Source organism: Bactrocera tryoni, chromosome 2 (assembly GCF_016617805.1).
Source record: "Bactrocera tryoni isolate S06 chromosome 2, CSIRO_BtryS06_freeze2, whole genome shotgun sequence".
Lineage (NCBI taxonomy): Eukaryota > Metazoa > Arthropoda > Insecta > Diptera > Tephritidae > Bactrocera > Bactrocera tryoni.
Genome location: NC_052500.1, coordinates 46,796,444 through 46,816,967, shown reverse-complemented (window position 1 = coordinate 46,816,967; position 20,524 = coordinate 46,796,444). Strand labels below are relative to the sequence as shown.

General features: G+C 35.7%; 1 protein-coding gene across 3 annotated transcripts in view; it reads right to left on the bottom strand.

Annotated features, from left to right (window-relative positions):
- Nucleotides 1-20,524, bottom strand: part of LOC120768984 — a 106,645-nt gene that overhangs the window by 84,241 nt on the left and 1,880 nt on the right. The window contains exon 2 of one of the 3 annotated variants that reach the window (XM_040095804.1): nucleotides 6,848-7,010. The exons of 1 other annotated variant lie outside the window; for it this stretch is intronic. The gene's annotated coding sequence lies outside the window, so the exon portion shown is untranslated. Of the gene's footprint in view, nucleotides 1-6,847; nucleotides 7,011-16,715; nucleotides 16,930-20,524 lie in introns of those variants that run through there. One more of the 3 variants, XM_040095807.1, reaches the window with a different exon arrangement.

Below are 20,524 nucleotides of genomic sequence, written 5' to 3'. Positions count from 1 at the left end.
ATAATGTATATAGCAAAACTTGAGAAATGTTTATATGTCATCTTAATAAGTAGTAAAGTTGATCAGTGTTATTAGATTTATATAAATACTAAATGGATATTATCATTGTGCAAAAGCTAATTAAATTAACTATAAAATTGGTCAATCCCATCAAATGATTTTTTTTTGACAATTGTGGAAGTATAACACCAATTTGTCGCTAAAGGTCGCAATTATTTTTTCCAGTTCCTAAATGTTCACAGCTTGTCCATATTTAAGGGGTCGGTAGGGTAATCTTTATTAAAATTTTTTTTTGCATTTTCTGTTCTCGTATACCCTTCGAATTAATATAGAAACCCACTTTACCATTGGAAGGTTTCGAAAAAGGCCCAAAAATAATAATACCGCTCGACATTCGGAGCGCTCGGAGTGCACACCTCAAACTTTAAACGCGTTTTCCTCAAAACACACCTTTTTGAACTGGCGGACATGATTCCTACTCAACCGATTTGCTTGATTTTTTTTTTAATTGTTCACAAAAAGCCTAGCTATCGTCCCTACAAGATTCATAATTTTATATAATTTTTTGACAATGTTATCACAAAATTTATGTAAAAAAAAGATGGAAAAAATTAAAAAAAAAACGTTAAATTACTTTTTTAATTATGAACATTTTTTCATGATTCTAGTAGGGACGATAACCATTCACGTACTTTTCAAGAATAAATTGGGTTTCAGATGATCCAAACATGAGAAATCGTGTCCGCCAGTGAAAAAACACATCTCACCCAGCCATTTCTCCGACAGATGTCATCAAAAAATTCCGAAAAAATTTGTTTATACACTCCACGATATATCTCATGATATGTGAAAAAAGTTCTATTGTAAAATAAGAATTTCTAAAAAAAAAATGTTAAAAAAACAGGCCAGATTACCCTACTGACCCCTTAATTTTTTTTCTTTTATTTTTCGAATATAGTCGAATTAAACATTGGGTAATCTGTGCGAAAATTAAATAGTTGGGTTTTTGAGAGGTTTAAATGTTCTACAAAAAAAAAAAATTGTGGCCTTCTAAGAAGGAAATAGTTGAACATACATACATAAAAAATAGAAGTGGTAATAATTAATGATTACTAAAGGCAATAACAATGATAATTCTGATTTAATTCTAGCATTTGTTTATAATTATTTATAAAAACTTGGCGCTAATAGTGGTGAACTTTAGGAGATTGTAAAAATATTGTGATCTTTAGAGTTAAATGTCTTGGGACTTCATTAAGAATTATAGTGTAGTGCAAACCAAAATAAATCAGATAAAAATTCCTAATAATATTACACGTGAGAAATACTTATACTCAGATAAGTATTATGACAATTTTAGAAAAGTGCTTCAAAATTAAAATGCTATATAAACTTATAGTTGGTTGTTAGCGAAATAATACGAAAATGTTTATATAAGTAAATAATATATTTGCTTTTTAAAAAATATTGAAAAATTATAAAACTGTAAATAGCTAAGATGCTCGTTAATAGCGTATGAAGGAGGTTTGTATGCGTGTACAATTGTAAATACAGAATATATAGGATTTTATGTATAAGAACTTAAAATCAATTAGCCTATTTTTAAGTAGAAATCTTAAAGATTAAACATCGAAACTAAACAATAACTAGAAAGCAAAACTAAAGTAATACATGAGACCATAAAGTAATATTGAATGCTTCTCACACTTGTCTTTATAAGTACATAACTCAAACACATTTTTTTTTAATTTGAATCATTTTTAATTTTACACAATTACATTATTTTTAGATTTCATAAAATCCATATGTACGTTATCTATTTCATTACTTTGAAGAAGTCCTGTCAATAATCCACGATATCTGTAAATTTTGCTTTACTTTATCCCCTTTTACGGTTTTCAACCCAACTGTATTTAGGTTGAAGTTTTGAAATATTGTACTACGGTTTTCAACTCAACTAGTCAAAAAGCAATACCCGTGTTAATTTCAACTTTTTTTTGGTATAATGTTTTCAACTCTGTGCCAGGGGGGTTAAGTATCAAAAATTTTCAACTGTTAACTAGCTGATGTATTTAAATATTTATGAATTTATTTAGCAAAAATATTAATAGCTAATGGAACTATTATACTTGTATTTACAATTTGGAAAACTATTTTATTCACAATTTCAAACTATTCTAATCAGTTAGTATGTGCAAAATCTTTAAAGTCTATAGGCAGGCGCCCAATAATTTCAAGGAAATTGGACATGAACTTGAAACCTTTACGGAAAAATTTAGACATTATGAAATGTTGTTTCAATCATTTAAACGCCTAGATGATCAAGAAGATAATCCAAAACCTTCCTCCAAATGTAAACGTCCGTCTGATGAAGAAACCATGGCATCTTCCCTGAAAAAATGCCCCCTTCCAACATTGACCTCATTAATCTTTCTTCCCCTTGTCCTCAAGGAGAAAAGGTTTCGTTTGCTCAGAATACAAAGAAAACTGTTACTGAATATGGTAAGCAAAAAACCTCTCAAGATCCTCCTCTACATAACTAAGTATGGTAATAAAAATTTAGTTGTAATACCGTGAAAATTTTCATCTCAAGATTTGCTATGGATAACACAGTTGATTACATAAAGTGTTATATCTTGTCAAAATGAAAAACGGACGATACTGACATCCGAAAATTTAACTTCAAATACCACAGGAATATTTTGTCTTTTAAGATCGACATATCCACTGACAATTTTCAATTGGTGCTTGACAGCATTTGGTCTCTTTCTGGGTGAATTCGAGCATAAACGTGATAAACCCAATGTAGTTGTTGCTAAAATGACTAAAAACCCCGTTGATACAAAAAACTGATTAATAATAATTCACTGAGTATTTATTATCAAAATGTAAGAGTTCTTAATACAAAATTTACTGACTTGTTTTAAGATAGGATTAACTGTAATTTTAAAATCAGCAGAATAGGAGGTGGTGTCCTGTTTGCTGTACACTCTTCAATTGCGTCTGAAGAAGTCGATGTTCCTCATGCAGACTTCATTGTGTTTGAGTGCATTCGAAATAGCGCCAATTGTGGCAATTTTTACATAACTGTATCATATATACCGCCTCAATCGGACTTACATATATGTTTATTGTATATGCTGCATGCTTCTTTAATAAATAATGTTTCCTCCATGGTTAATAATACTGATTCCATGATTGTTTTGGGACATTTAAATTTACCTTGTGTATTATGGAAATCTATTGATGATTACATCATTCCTGTTAAAACTCATTTATGTTTTAACGAGTTCTTAGATGAAATGTCGGAGTTTGGTATTAACCAAATTAATTTAATTTCAAACAAGTTTGGTAAGTTCTTAGATCTGGTTTACGTTGATAACGCTTCAATATTCTCTTTTGCCCGATGTGATCCTTTGGCTCTGCCAGAGGACGAGTCCTTCTGCTTTGGAAATTAATATCGAAATCAAAGACAACTTAGTTCATAATAATACACAAGACCTTTGTTCTCGGTTCAACTTTGCGAACGCTAATTTTAAGAAGATAAATCCCGAACTTTTTAAAGTAACTTGGCCAGATTACAGCAAGCCTTTTGAATGACCTCTCCGTCTGCATAACGCTTTTCTTTCATGGGCAAATGCATTTTTCCGAAAGGAAGAAGTCGCGCGGTGCTATGTATATCAGGTGAATACGTCTCCCTTTTTAATGAAACTATTTTAAATTTATTTGAAAGATATGTTTCGAAATTTGTTAACATATTACTCCAAAAATAAGTTCCAATATATGGTTTTCGTGAGAGTTATGTAAATTAAAAAATAGAAAATCTCGTGCTTTAAACTAGAAAAAAAAAAACTGGTTTAGATGTTGACTTTTCAAAATATTCAAAATTGCGTCGACAATAATAATTACATAGTAAACAAAGTAAAAAATAATATTATACATAATCCAAAATTGTTTTATGGTTTCGTAAACTCCAAACACTAATTTTTCGTCCGCGATGAAATATAAGTCTACCATGTCCAGTGTAAATCACTTAATTTCTAATATGTTTGCTGAATTCTTTAGGTTCAATTACTCTTGAAAATCTCATAAAAATGCTCCGCATCGGCACAAGTTACACGTCTTATATTAACTAAATATATTAAGATTAAAAAAAACAGAACAAATGGTTTTTTTCAGCAAAATCAATTTATTTTGTTCGAAATAGTCTCCTTCTCCTTCAAAGCTTTTTGCACGGTCCAAAAGCATATCGAACAAGTGTTCTAGCTCGTTGGACGGTATGGCCGCCAATATGCAATTTTCGGTCGACGACGAAAATGCGATAAATTGATGTTTTGGAGATGTTCAATTCCATTTCCATGAATTTAACGCACAGTTTCGCTGGAATTCCGGTGATCACCGATTTTGATTGGCCCACATGTTCATCGTTATTAATGTCCTCACGACCACTTTGAAAACGTTGAAACCACTCGTGCACTCTGCTAGTCTAGTCTGTGGTAACGTTCTCAAAGTAATCTCAATTTTAAAAATTATTCACCTTTTTGTGAGCAATAACTATTATAAAATGTTTTGGTTTTTCGTTTAAAAATTTTCAGCAGTTCAATTACCTTTCAAATCTTAATTTTTTAGGTTGGCAACACCAATTAACTTTGCCTGAAAATAGTTCAAAATGGTAATTCCAAAAAAATAGTTGAGTTGTAATGAAGTTCCGCTTTTTTGCTCTTTATTCAATGCTTTATAAAAAGTGTTACAGTGATCGGATTTAGTTCAAATATGCGCCGTTTCGTTCAATAATCTGTTTCCATCTAGACGACAACTTCATAATACCCCCCTCGTAGAAGGCCCCCTTCTTATTTGCGAAGAACTCGGACAGCCACTTTTCACAAGTTCAGTTCAACTTTACACCAACGTTTGCCATAGAATGGAACAAGTGGTAATCACTTGGCGCTATGTCCGGGCTAAATGGTGGATGCGATAAAACCTCCTATCTGAGCTCCCGTAACTTCTGACGTGTCATCAACGAAGTACATATATGGTCTGGCGTTGTCCTGGTGGAACACTACACCCAATTCTGGACGCTTCTGGTCGATCGCCTGCTTCAAGCGGTCCAGTTGTTCGCAGTAGATGGTAGAATTAAGCATCTGTCCATATGGGAGCAGCTCATAGTAGATGATTCCCTTCCAATCCCAATCCCACACAGCAAAACCTTCCTGACCGTCAATCCCGGCTTGGCCACAATTTGGGACTATTCACCGACCTTCGACCACGACCGTTTTCACTTAATATTGTCGTATGTGATCCATTTTTCGTCGCCAGTCACTATCCGATTCAAAAATGGGTCGAGTTAGTTCCGTTTCAGCAGCATATCGCAGACGTTGATTCGGTTCAGAAAGTTTTTTTGCGTCAAATCATGCGGCACCCAAACATCAAGCTTTTTTGTGTATCCAGTCCTTTGCAGATGGTTTCAAATGGTTTCGTCACAGGTTTTCCGCCGGCTGGCTTATCCATTGTGTCGTTTTCACACGCTCTGAATCGTCGAAACCATTCCTCCGCAGTTCGCAGTGATAGAGTACCATCCCCCAAAACACCAGGAATCTCACGGAACGTTTCCTTAGCGGATTTGCCTTTAACGAAGGAAAACTTTAAGATAGCGCGAATTTCACACTAGAAAATTGGAATGTTAGGATGTGATGCACCAATTTTATTGTCTCTGACTCTTTAGGTTATTGATTTATCGCCCTTAAGTAGTTTTTGACAAAACCGTTATATGTGAAGTGGGCGGGGTTATCATCCGATTTCATCCTCTGTAGTGTGCTTATGGAATTTTTTCTGATCTTGTGATTCCGTCTCGCCCGCACTTTTTTTGTGTCAAAGAACACGTGCATAAAGTTTCATTAAGATATCTCATTTTTTACCCAAGTTATCGCTTGCACAGGCGGACAGGTAGATGGTCGGACAGACGGGCATGGCTAATTCGACATAGCTCGACATGTCGATCATTTATATACAAACTACGTTGTCGGACGAGTCCTTCTGGAATTTACAGACTTCGTAAACATGTTCATTCAGTACTTTTTTTTTATGCATTTCTTTTTTTTTTTTGTAAAATCACACACCCAGATTTTATTTTACTTACAATTAATTAAATAATTAATGAACTATTGATAAGAAAAATATTCATAGTTAATAAAAATTGTTGTCAGTCAAAATTGCTTACGTGCAAACACTTATACATAGAAAAATGCTTAGCTTCGCCTTGTTTAAATGTGTGTACAATCCTAGTTGAATAGTTTTCAAACCTACTGTAAAGGGATTAAGAACGTTGTATTCGCATATATTTGTCGGTAGTATAAGTAAATTAGAAGAATTAAGAGCATAATTTGGCTGGAAACGATGGTGGAAATATACGAAAATACAATTAAAAAGGAAAGATTAAAGAAAAGCTTTTTTCAAAGTGATTTAATAATATAATAAAGGAAAAACATCGTTAGTTGCTTAAACAACTGTAAATTGAATTAAGGAAACAGTGTTTTTAATTGGAAGGGCATACGCATATCTGCTGATGAACCGTGAGAACACCGCTGTGTTTAATCTAAGCGATCAATATTAGAACACTCCGATACTGGCACAATTTCACGACAATAATTTTATTTTCGTCACTTCACTACAAACCTGTATTTATATGCGTTCGCTTTTAATTATCATACTTGCTGTTTGATGCAGTAGTTAATAAACAGACCCTGCAGGAAATTATCCTAATATGACTATACTTATAGCAGCAGTGCTTGCGACATGCTTGTACGACAATAACAAAATTTATCCGTTGTTTTAATTTTGTATAACTTACTTCTTTTGAATGGACTATGGAACCATGAACATTTGAATTTGATGTTCTTTACTTCATTTATGGCAGGCAAACGGCAAAAAATGGATGCAGATCACCGCGTCTCCTTGGAACTACGGGTCCGAAAAATTGTCTCCGATAATTATAACTTCAGGTTGTCCTTATACTATGTTTATCGAAAAAAGAGGCGAGTTATATTATTGAAATACGTGGAACATCCCTTCCTAATGAAAGTGTATCCTTGTGACAAAAATGGATTTTTACTACTACTGCCTCTTATAGGTATTTTATAACGAGAGATTGATTTCCGCCTTCCCACTTGACTACCCCCACCAGTTTATGTTGGTCAATATGTGTTATATATTAATGAAATTAAGTGTATATGTTTTCTTAAACATAATGTGGTTTAGTTATGTACATAAATAATTGCACTGCCGATTTTATGCTGGCTGATGCTCTTGGAAGATATCCACAAGTAAAATAAAAAATAAAATAATAATATTAAAATTATGTTTGACATTTTATCTAGCACAGTTGGTTTTGGTGTAATTTTTTGTGCAACTACTTTTCAAATGTTGCAAGCTTTGTGCGTTTTTTCGAACTCATGCATACGGGGAGTTAGCATTACCTTGCAAATTGCTGGAGTATTAAATGTTTGGTTAGACCCGAACTTAATCATTTTTTACTTGTTTAATATTAAAAAAAAACAAAAACATAAACTGTTGAACTCTACATTTGTGCCAATGCACTAAATTTTTCCTACCGAGTGTGCATATGTGTATGGTATGTTCCTATAAGTTTCTATCTTCTGTTGATTAAATCGACACAACCACCGCTATTAGCGCCTCCCGAGCTACAATTATTTGGCGCAGTCAACGCGCCGAAGTGGGGTAATGGCAAAATCGATTCACATGAGAGGTTCTAAGCCTCCCGTAGATACGCTTAATACAGTTGGAATTTTAGCCCGAATAAGGTGTCGAAAGACACGGACCGTGCATATAAGAGTACATACGTACATGTATGAATGTATGAGTGGTTTACTTTAGAATTCAAAAATCTTTAGGGAAAGGACTGTCAGGAAGGCGCCTGGTTGTAAAGAGTAGGTTGTAAAAGAAACGTAGGAAATGAGCTATTGTTTTTTAATTAGTGCTTTCTCTCAGTGTACCTCACATGAAATTACAAACTTTGTAAAATAGGTTGTTGAGACTGTAATATACTCTTCTCCCATTTTGTTCGATCATTTTGTTGTTGCATTTATTTTTAGTTCCCTGCAGTTGTCTGCAGATTTGCTTACTCACAACCCAGGCAAAGTTTGCAGTATACTTAATTTTTAACAAATATACATATACATATGTACACTTAACTTAAGTTGTGCAACATCATAGCCAGCAAAATGCTAGCCGTGTAATGTGAACATAGTAATTTCCTCTCACCAAAACTACTGAGGTAAGTTAGCTCTACTACATAGGATGCTTTTGAAAAGGCGTCCGACATCCACCACATATTTGACCGACACATACCGGCTTAGAAAACCGTTCTTATACTATGTTCGGACCGACATTGAAAACATGTTTTCGTGGGAAAACTGGTTTTTGCACGAAAACTTGTGTTTTCGTCCATGTAAAATCTGTCAAACCTAAACACAGTTTTCGCTGAAAACTACTTAAAAACTTACATTCCACTCATTATAATCGGTGCCTGCTCTAGTTTAATCGATTTTTCTGGAAGATATTGGTTTACATTCCATATACAAATACAGCTGCTCACTGTTAAGGGGATTCTCTTTGCTTAGTGACAATTTGTCCATTGGATGGTTATCTTTTTGATCGATGTTTAAAAAACACAGAACTCATCGGTCCCAAAGCTTTTTCATATGATAATGTTGATGTTGATGTAATGTTGATAAGTAACTCACTAAATATCATTTTACAGTTCTTGAGCACTTTCTCAACAAGAAGTATTTGTACAGGTACGGTTACGACGAAATTCAGCTCAGCTCAGGTAGGTTTGCCATAACACTCCATTTACTATGCGTCAATATTGTTTTGTCGTCTGGAAACAATATTTTATCTAAACGCTGAAGTCACTTTTTAAATTGTACATATGTATGCTTTGGAAGGAGGTGAGGGTGATACTTTCTTCTATTGTCCTACATTTATAAGATTGAGGTTGAAATATCTTGGCAGTAATACTTTCGCTGCACTAGTTGAAATAGTCTATTTTCATATTTGCTTCCTCAACCAATAAATTTCAGACAGGGTTTAAGCGCTTTGCTGTTTTATGTGGATCTTTATGATTAATATTAAAAAAATCTTAGGTAAGCCAACGGACCGGCGTGTCCATTATTCAAAGCGGCTCGAGATCGCATTGAACACGAACCACGTACGGTCCAGCCATCAACATCAACTGATGATCAACACGTCAACAAAATAAAGGAATTTGTACTTGAAAATTTACAATTAACAGTCAGATATCTTACTGGCATCGTTGAAATATAGGAAGGATCAGTGAAAACCATTTTGAAAGATCATTTGTGTCTTAGAAAAGTAAAAGCACAATAGATTCAAAATCACTTCTTTTTTTCGAAAAACAGCGTCGCGATAACGTCTGTGAAACATTGATTTACCACTACCAGGCTGTCATGAAACGTATTATTACTGGCGATGATTCTTGGATCTATGCTTGCGACCCGGGAATAGACGAATATCGTGGCAAAGGTGAGCCGAAGCCGAAAAAACCACGTCAAAGCAGGTCAAAAATCAAGTTAAGGTTTGACAGTTTTCTTCGATAATCCAGGTGGTGCACTCCGAATTCTTTCCGAACGGCAAAACTGTCAACAAGTAATACTATTTGAGGGTTGTGAGTCGTTTTAAAATTTTGGAAAAAACATTGGTAAAAGTTTATTGGGGCCAAGGGGGATTACTTTGCGAAAACGACATAGATTTTGAAAAATAAATTAAGAATTTATCAGCTAGCATTACAGCAAAAGTTGCTGCATTCTCTTTATTGGAGATATTTGTATGTATATGGTAAAAGTTTGTTAAATGACAAGTTGAAGTTTAGTGGACGGTGTGTAGTCTTGAAGATTTTATTATTTTATATACAATAGGTTGGATACAACATTACGAGACTCAAACGCTTAAACGAAGCCATCTGTCAAGCTGTTGTAGCAATTGTAAACAAGTATTCCAAGAAAAAAGCGAAAATCTATAACAGTATTGAATTGATAACACTCTGAAGTAGCAGTATAGAACTTGGATTTCTATAGGAAGTTCTGAAACTAGTGTAATGAATGTTTATCTTCTTCTTTACTGGCGTAGACACCGCTTACGCGATTATAGCCAAGATCAAAAAGTTAACAACAGCGCGTCAGTCGTTTCTTCTTTTCGCTACGTGGCGCCAATTGGATATTCCAAGCGAAGACAGGTCCTTCTCCACCTGGTCTTTCCAACAGAGTGGAGATCTTCCTCTTCCTCTGCTTCCCCCGGCGGCTACTGCGTCGAATACTTTCAGAGCTGGAGTGTTCTCGTCCATCCGCACAACATGACCTAGCCAGCGTAGCCGCTGTCTTTTAATTCGCTGAACTATGTCAATGTCGTCATATATCTCATACAGCTCATCGTTCCATCGAATGCGATATTCACCGTGGCCAACGCTCAAAGGACCATAAATCTTTCGCATAACTTTTCTCTCGAAAACTCGTAACGTCGACTCATCAGCTGTTGTCATCGTCCAGGCCTGTGCACCACATAGCAGGACGGGAATTATGAGTGACTTATAGAGTTTGGTTGGCACCTGTTGGCAAGAGTTATCCTGCGTTGGATTTCCAGGCTGACATTGTTGGTGGTGTTTACGCTGGTTCCAAGATAGACGAAATTATCTACGTCTTCAAAGTTGTGACTGTCAAAAGTGACGTGAGAGCCAAGTCGCGAGTGCGACGACTGTTTGATATTTCGTCTTGCTCTCGTTCACTGCCTGACCCATTTGCTTTGCTTCCTTGTCCAGTCTGGAGAAAGCAGAACTAACGGCGCGGGTGTTGAGGCCGATTATATCAATATCATCGGCATACGCCAGCAGTTGTACACTCTTATAAAAGATTTTACCTCTCGATTAAGTTCTGTAACTCGAATTATTTTCTCCAGCAGCAGGTTGAAGAAGTCGCACGATAGGGAGTCGCCTTGTCTAAATCCTCATTTGGTATCGAACGGCTCGGAGAGGTCCTTCCCGATTCTGACGGAGCTTTTCGTGTTGCTCAACGTCAGTTTACACAGCCGTATTAGTTTTGCGGGGATACCAAATTCAGACATCGCGGCATAAAGGCAGCTCCTTTTCGTGCTGTCGAAAGCAGCTTTGAAATCGACAAAGAGGTGATGTGTGTCGATTCTTCTTTCACGGGTCTTTTCCAAGATTTGGCGCATGGTGAATATCTGGTCGGTTGTTGATTTTCCAGGTCTGAAGCCACACTGATAAGGTCCAATCAGTTTGTAGACGGTGGGCTTTAATCTTTCACACAATACGCTCGATAGAACCTTATATGCGATGTTGAGGAGGCTAATCCCACGGTAGTTGGCGCAGATTGTGGTTTCTCCCTTTTTTTGGATTGGGCATAGCACACTTAAATTCCAATCGTTGGGCATGCTTTCGTCCGACCATATTTTACAAAGAAGCTGATGCATGCTCCTTATCAGTTCTTCGTTGCCGTGTTTGAATAGCTCGGCCGGCAATCCTTCGGCCCCTGCCGCTTTGTTGTTCTTCAGGCGGGCAATTGCTATTCGAGCCTCTTTATGGTCGGGTAATGGAACGTCTGCTCCATCGTCATCGATTGGGGAATCGGGTTCTCCTTCTCCTGGTGTTGTGCGTTCACTGCCATTCAGCAGGCTGGAGAAGTGTTCCCTGCATAATTTAAGTATGCTCTGGGCATCGGTCACTAGATCACCTTTGGGGGTTCTACAAGAGTATGCTCCGGTCTTGAAACCTTCTGCTGGAGTATTGCCCCTGTCGGCCAGCTTGTCAACCTCTGCATACTCGCGCATTTTGGCATCTTTCTTTTTCTGACTGCAAATGCGCCTCGCTTCCCTCTTCAACTCTCGGTATCTTACCCATCCCGCACGTGTTGTGGCCGATCGTAACGTTGCGAGGTAGGCAGCCTGTTTTCTCTCCGCTGCGACACGGCACTCCTCGTCGTGCCAGCTGTTCTTTTGCATTTTCCGAAAACCAATAGTTTCGGTTGCAGCTGTACGTAAAGAGTTTGAAATGCCGTCCCACAGTTCTTTTATACCGAGTTGTAGACGAGTGCGCTCAGAAAACAGGACTGCAAGCCGAGTAGAAAATCGGTCGGCTATCGATTGTGATTGCAGCTTCTCGACGTCGAACCTTCCTCGTGTTTGTTGTCGTGCCTTTTTTGCTGCACATAGGCGGGTGGGAATCTGGGCTGCAACAAGATAGTGGTCCGAGTCGATGTTAGGACCTCGGAGTGCACGCACATCTAAAACACTGGAGACGTGTCTTCCGTCTATCACAACATGATCGATCTGGTTGTTGGCTTTTCGATCCGGAGACAGCCATGTAGCTTGATGTATTTTCTTGTGCTGGAATCTAGTACTACAGATAACCATATTTCGGGCTCCGGCGAAGTCGATCAGCCTCAACCCATTTGGGGATGTTTCGTCGTGCAGGCTGAATTTACCGACCGTAGTGTCAAAGACACCTTCTTTGCCCACCCTGGCGTAAAGTCGCCAAGCACGATTTTGGCATCGTGGCGGGGGCAGCTCTCATAAGTGCGGTCCAAGCGCTCTTATAATGCATCTTTGGTCACATCGTCCTTCTCTTCCGTCGGGGCGTGGGCGCAAATCAGCGATATGTTGAAGAACCTCGCTTTGATGCGGATTGTGGCTAGACGTTCATTCACCGCAGTGAATGATAGTACTCGGCGACGGAGTCTCTCTCCCACCACGAATCCCACACCAAACTTGCGCTCCTTTATATGGCCACTGTAGTAAATGCCACAAAGACCTACTCGTCTCTGTCCTTGTCCCGTCCATCGTATTTCTTGGACGGCGGTGATGTCAGCGATCAGAGAACTTTCCTCACTTACGTGAACTTCTACACATAACTCCATCCTCCACGAATGTTTATACTGCTATAACAACGACAGTTGTGCAAGGATTGATCAAAAAAAATCTGTTTATATTCTCGCAACATGTTGCTACAGAGTATAATAGTTTTGTTTAACTAACGGTTGTTTGTATCACCCAAAACTAATCAAAATAAATATAGACAACAAATAAATGATCAGGATGACAATACAAGTTGTCTGCCCGATTACTTGAGTAAAAAAGAACGTCCACAAAATGACACTAAACGAAAGTCTATAAAGTCTATAACTAAGCTTCAAATGAAGATATAAAACTGTGCACATATCTCACAAACTATTATAACTTTTCCCACCAAATTTAAACAGAATAAATCCTTCTGATACCTTCTCTGACAGTGTGAAATCGAATTATAACCATGCCTACCTCCTATATGTATAATGGTTATGTTGAAAACTACTTAAAGTGCGGTAATTCATTAAATAATACGGCAGCAACAATAATAGCTCAATATATGTATAAACGTTTTGTAGTAACTACTATTTGTGACATTTAGAAGCCTTTAGTCACGAAAAAAACAGGTCACAAAAACTAAATAGAATTTTTGTTTTCCATTTTGAATATACTCACATTTAACTTATAAAGATTCAGTTAAAATCCTATATCTCAGGAAATTCGGTGAAGAACGTTATATTAACATTGTATCTTACAGTGCACTGTGGCCGATTTTTCTGAAACGCTGGCCCAAACCCGAATTTTTTTTTAAATTATCAAGTTAAAACTAAAAAAATCTTCAAGGGGGCACTTCTGTGTACTGGCAAGAAAGCTGAATCTGTTTTCATGAGTATTTTCCGGCTTAGAATGAGTCGAATATTCGCGTCTCGTAGTTACGCTGCCCAAGTGTTTCGACTCTCTAATTGCGCGCAGTTAAAAAAGTGTCTATCCAGTGATTAAGAAAAGATTTTTCTATATCCAGTCCAGTTGAGGGAGTTATTATGTGAATCATTTGGTCTGAATAAAACAACTGACTGTCGAAATCATATGTCAAACAAGAGGATGTATAACCAAATTTTTTCGTTGGTATTTTACCTTTGCCGCCGTCAAAAGTTATGAGATTAATGGATATGGGTGGTCAACCAATGTTTTTCGTGTTGGCTACAGTATCATTTATTGATATTTCGCAAAATCTCGTGCCACTAGACATTACTGCATTTTTAATGCCCGTTTTCATTTCGCGTTGTGTGGTGAGAGCAAGCCAACGTCGATTCATGCAGTATTAATTCACGGGTACCCTATCATTGAATGGGCACCAATGCCGACTGGACAACTCTCTGAGGAAGCTCAGAAATCGAGCAATAAGGATATCAAAAGATATCGAGAGAAATACAATGACAGATCTCATTCATTTGTTGCTCGTTTCCTCAGACCCACTTATTTCTAGTTTGAGATTAGATCCGGCGAAAAAGTAGCACATTAAATTCTATGACGGGTTTGAGTGTAAAGTCAAATATCACATACCTTAGACGTGAGTTCAAATGCAGATGACAATTCTGCATCTGATAGTGAGCTTTTTTAATATCGTATAGGTTCATTATTTGTAAAATATTACTAGATACATTGTAATAACGTTAACTTAAAACTTACATATTATTTTGTAAAATAAAAATATTTACATGAACCACATGATTTTTTTCTCCACTTTATCATTTACACACGTATCTAAAATTTGAAGAGTACACATCTGCTATTTTGAATTTCGAAAAAATAATGTCATATTTTAAATTAGCAGCCAAAAAATTACTAGTATACACGAAGTTTCGATGCGATCGGAGGACTTTTTTTCCCCACTTTTTTTTGGAAAATCGGACACTGTACAGTGTGAAAATTGGGTGAAATCGGAAGAAAGCCACGCTTGCTTTCTATATAACAAAATTTTAAATTCCATCTATTTCCTCTATTATAGAGTACACAGATCAACAACATCAATAAAGTTATCGGAAGGAAACTTCATACAAGCAGTGGTCTTAAGATATTATTTCTAACCTCTCGAAATGGTAGCGATCAAAACTTATCAAGCCCCAGATACCGAATATTTGGAACTGAGCACCTATTGTTGGCTTTTTACCGCAAATAGCGGTCAATCGCTAAGATAAGCAATGATACTTAGAAAACGTTTTTACTGGTAATAACGTGTCCTGGTGTTAAAATAGGTAAAATCGGGTTGTTGGTTCCCACGGGCAATTATATAGATTTTCAGAATTCCGGTTGACTTTATGCCATATAATGCATATTTAGTTTTTCTACTTACTGTACTATATCACACAATATGTCACGTATTTTGATGAAATTCAAGAGCCTCATAACAATATGTCTCCAGTCGTCATAAACCTAATATATCGGTTAATATGTATGATATCATAATGAATCGCAGAAGGACTCTCTATCTATGAACATTGAATGAAATCAGGTGAATATGCCCCCAACCCTCCATATACCTAATATAGTGATTTTCAATAACCTCGTAAAATTGACATTAAGGGTGTATTCTGGTCTAGAAATTTAAAAAAATCGAAATTTTTTTATATTTTCAAAGTTTAACTATTCAAGAATATGTGTCCAAGAGGATTTTTCAAAATTCAAATTATTTTCGGAGATATAGGCATTTTTCTGACCCGGCATCCAAACTGGTTCGGCCGTAACTAATCAAACAAAAGACTTTACGCGAAACTTTAAACGCGTTTTTCTCAAAACTGACTTTTTCGGAACGATACCCACGATTCCTCAGGTTTTACTGGACCGATTTACTTGAAATTTTTATAGAGTCTTCTTTATAGGCTTGTCTATGGTTGGAACTAGTCCCATCCCCAAATTTTTATTTTTATTATTTTTAAAAAATTCGAAATTGTCAGAAAAAGTGATCCAAAAAAACTTCTTTTTCAGGCAGTCGCCATTTTGTGAAAAAAAGATTTTCCCACTTTTTCGTAGTTCCGGCCATTGCCACATTATTCTAGATTTATAATCTTTTTTTTTGGTTTCAGATAACTAGAAGGGTTGAAATCATGGGTATGGTCACGTGGAAATTTTTAGAGACCCCCCACTTCGTCAGCTCATAATTTTTGAAATTTTTTACTTTTTTTAGTTTTTAATTTTTTTCTGTACTCTTCTAAAATTACCAAATAACTAATAAAAAAATGGATGGTAAAAATATTAATTGCCTATTTTTTACGACACTTTAAAAATTACCTGAAATCCTTCATTTACACAATATAAGAATTTCAAACTTTCGGTTGGCCATATACTATCTCGATCAGTAGATAAAATATCATATTCATTATTTTCTTGTCCCGCGCATAATGCGTTTATTTTGCACACAGCTGTAAATAAACGTAGTGATAAACTCAGCCACTCAAACTTCATGTAAGTATGTATATCCAAGTAGGATATCAATTTATTGGTGCATTAGTTAGCGCCAAAAGCAAAGAAGAGATATTGTACTTGTATGAATGTACTGATATGTACAGTAGAGAGTACTCCTAGACAAGTAAATAATGCCTTTTTTGTTTATTTGCTGCAAAAGCGGAATGAAGCGACAACTCGACGGGAGATATTAATGAAACGAACAAAATGAATGCAGAAATTACTAAGCCAAGATGAGGGGTACAGTAATCGGATCAGCGGGCGGTAGGCGCAAGGTTGGATATCGTAAAAGTGGCAATGGTGGAAGTAAATAATTAACAAGAGCGCCAATAAAAATAATAACAAAAACAACAATAGCTTACATGCTTAAGGATCTCAAAACATTGGCTGATGGCTTGATTAGCCGCGTTGCTCCGGTACGCTTATGCATATCTATGTGAAAGCAATTGTATGCATACTCGTATCATTCATGCGTTTGCTCATATGCACTCTTTTTTTCAAATTTTTATCTGATGTTTTTCAAGCTGATTTTGTTGCACTTAAAGATAAGGATGTAAACGTCACCACACAATGGATTATTAGACCAGTTAGCTTAGCTGAAAAGCGCACAATGAGGATTAAAGAAATCCGAGCATTACTAAATATGTATGTATGTGTATGTAGTTACATAAGTCTTTGTATATCTGATTGTCTTGTTAATATAGTATTTCATAAACTTGTATCATTAAAGTAGACTTTAAAAAGTAAATAGCCGTTGGTCCAGGTAATAACGGTTAGTGGATGTAATTTACTGGAACAGGCAGAATATAGAAACAAATAGGAAAGGGCTAAGTTCGGGTGTAACCGAACATTTCATACTCTTGTTACTTGCAGGCATTAATGCCGGCGAAATAGTTTGAAAAAACAATAAAAAATGTTGAGAAATAATTTAGCATTCATTGTTCGACCAAACCGTGAATGGATTACAAGCAAATTTGGATATTTTATTAAGTTAAATTGTAGGTCATAGACACACTTAGTTTTATTTCTATATTTTGTTCGCGTCTGCTAAAATTAAATTAAAATCATCTTCATCTAAGCCTTCAGCTTCTTCAGCGAATTTGGTTTTATCTCTTCGATTGACTGAAAACGGGTTCCACAGAGCGGCAATTTCAGTTTGGGGAACAAGAAAAATCTCACGGAGCCAAATCTGGTGAATGCGGCGCACATAGGTTTCTGCTAGTGCATAGGTACTGCGGCTAAAAATATAAGGAGTTGTCGCAGGACAATGACATTTGGTACATCATTGTTTTGGATTCCAATCAAGAAAAAATTGAAAAAAATCAAAATCACGCCCCCTTTTTTACGCCCACCTCCCATATAAGGTGAAAATTAATTTTTGACCTAGAGCACTGATTTTTGGTACATAGCATTTTTATGACACTATATATGTTGGTGTTAAATTTCAATAATATTCGCCCACTTTTACGCCCACCTCCCATACAAACTAAATTCTCTTTTATCAAGTCTCTTTTAGCAACTTTTTTACATCTTCGTGACATTCTAATTTTTTTAATTTAATTTTAGTACGAAAAATGTTTATGTACGGACCCGAAGACATTAATAAGTGATGCATCACATCTTCGTTAGTGGATATGCGTCTAATTCTTTTGGAATGATACATCCTATAGTTCCTGTAATCCTTGTTATATATATATTGCATACTTTTGGGCGGTAACTTGCCATTTTAGAGTATCTCATTGTTTTTTTCAAGGGGGGCAAGTTGGGGCAGCTGAATTTTTTTTATCGTTTAGCTGAGACTTCAGGCTTTAATTCGGTGTATGTATGTCGACAGCGGTAGACAGCGCTAAAAAGATGCACCACTTTGAATTTGAAGAACATTGAAATTTTGACGTCCAAATTATGTTGTTCCACAATATTTTTTATGCATTATTTTTTTAAATGGATTTTGATGCAAATTTTTTCTTTGATACATATTATAAATGAAAAATAATAATAAAGTTGAATTTCAATAGTTGTTTTATTGTATCAATGATTTGACTTTTGAGTAAATTTTTTGCTAATTTTGATGTTTTCCACATTCACCAGCTTTGGGCAGTTCTGGACAAAAAACTAATACAGATAGAATCCTAATACTTTGAGAAAATAATGTATAGATAGTTGGTAACAAACTGTGAAATTTTCATTCAAATCAGACAACATGCCATTTTTGAATTTCAGCCACGGAAATCCCAATGTGCGGCTGTTGATCGATGGTATGCATTGCGTTTTTGGCTTTAAATTCGGTCACAATCGTGGCTCAATGCAGTGGTGCATTTTCCTCATGTAAAATGTATGAATTGCTCTTCCACAATTCTGGCCGTTTTTGACAGATATTCTCACGCAAATTCCTCAATTCGGCCAAATAGAATTCCTTATTGACCGTCTGTCCCTTTGGAATAAATTCATGATGCACCAAACCACGAATATCGAAAAAAACAATGATCATCACCTTTATTTGCTCTCGTTTTTCCCTTCATTCGATAATTTTTGACTTGTTTGCATGTTAAACTCATTATAATGCTCTCCATGAATTTGGTATCAGAATTCGCACTATCAAGCATGTCCTAAGAGAGTTGTTTACGGAACCCTTTTTGAAAACAATTCAGCGAGTGGAGTTAGAACGCGTTTTATACCCAAAATATCCACCAAAATCATTCGAACGGACTCACGACAGATGTCTTGCCATCTCATTAACAATTTTTAAGCACCATATCTTTCACATTTTAATATTTTCATCAGTTGAAGAGGTCGAAGGTCGTCCAGAACGAGGCATGTCTTCAACAATCTCTCGACAGTCTTTGAAGGCTTTGTACTACACGTAGACTAGTGTTTTACCGTGCGATTCTGTAACTTGAGACAGTCTCAAGTCTCTAAATTTGAGATTTTAAGTTAGAGACAATTTTTGAGACTTGAGATGATATTGCTATTCTGTAAGTGACAGTCACAAAATCTATTACATTTCATTATTCAGAGATGTTTTTACACTTGAATGAAAATAAATATGTCGATAACAAATATTAAATTTTCTATAAGATAGTCAAAAAACATAATTATCAATAAAAATAAAAATATATGTTGACTTTGTTTCATAATATTTACGAAATTTATGTAAAATTGATTTATTTTTAACCTTTTCATGTTTGAGTTGCTTACAAAATATAAAGAAACGACAATCGATTAATATCTATGATGATCTCCATTCAGTATATTCAAAATGGCAGACAAGAGTTCTTTTTAGTTTTGTGACCTGCCAACTACCAGGTCTCAATATTTTGAGACTAACGCTAGAGACTGTTTAGTGAATAGTAACTAGTCTCAAATTGAGACTTTGCCTCAAAATGTCTCAAATAGAGACTAGAGACTGGTTACAGAATCCCGCTATTAATATATGTTTAAACTGAATCACTGTAAGCCTTCTCCAACAATCGCATTCCAATACAAAAATTGAGACAAATTCTTTTTTCGGTACTAAGGTGTACCGACTTAAACAGCTGCTGTAAACAAACTGATTGACAGATCGCGCTTATAGTTGGCACAGTAATTAAGGACAACTTAGCATAAAAAATTGTAAATATCATTTACCCGGGAAATTCAAATTACAATTTCTGGTCCTTTTTACCCAATGTATAGTAGGTACAAATGTTATATAACGGAGTGGCTAAATTCAATAATTTGAGTTATATTAGGGATATAAAGTTTAGACCATGTCGAGAACATATTTCAAACCAATTTTTTAAGCAAACTAGCATAAAGCCGCTGCTCTGCTCGCTCCAATCTTTTTTGGGTGTTCGGTTCACGAGGAGGCCTATTTTCACCCTTTTTATATATACAGTTTTAAATCAATCTACTTATTATAAAAAATATGACTAGACAAAAATAAATATATAAGGTCAAGTACAATTCATGAATATTAATTACACTAAAAATATAACATTGACAATATATGTATGTCAAAACAATCAATTGGAAACTATTTAAACAAAAACCAAAATAAATATAAAAAATCAGGTATAATTCCATTGTATGTATACATTAACAATACAAGTCAAAAAAATCAATTGGAAACTATTTAAACAAAAACTAAAATAAATATAAAAAAATCGGGTACATAGTTTTTACACAAATATTA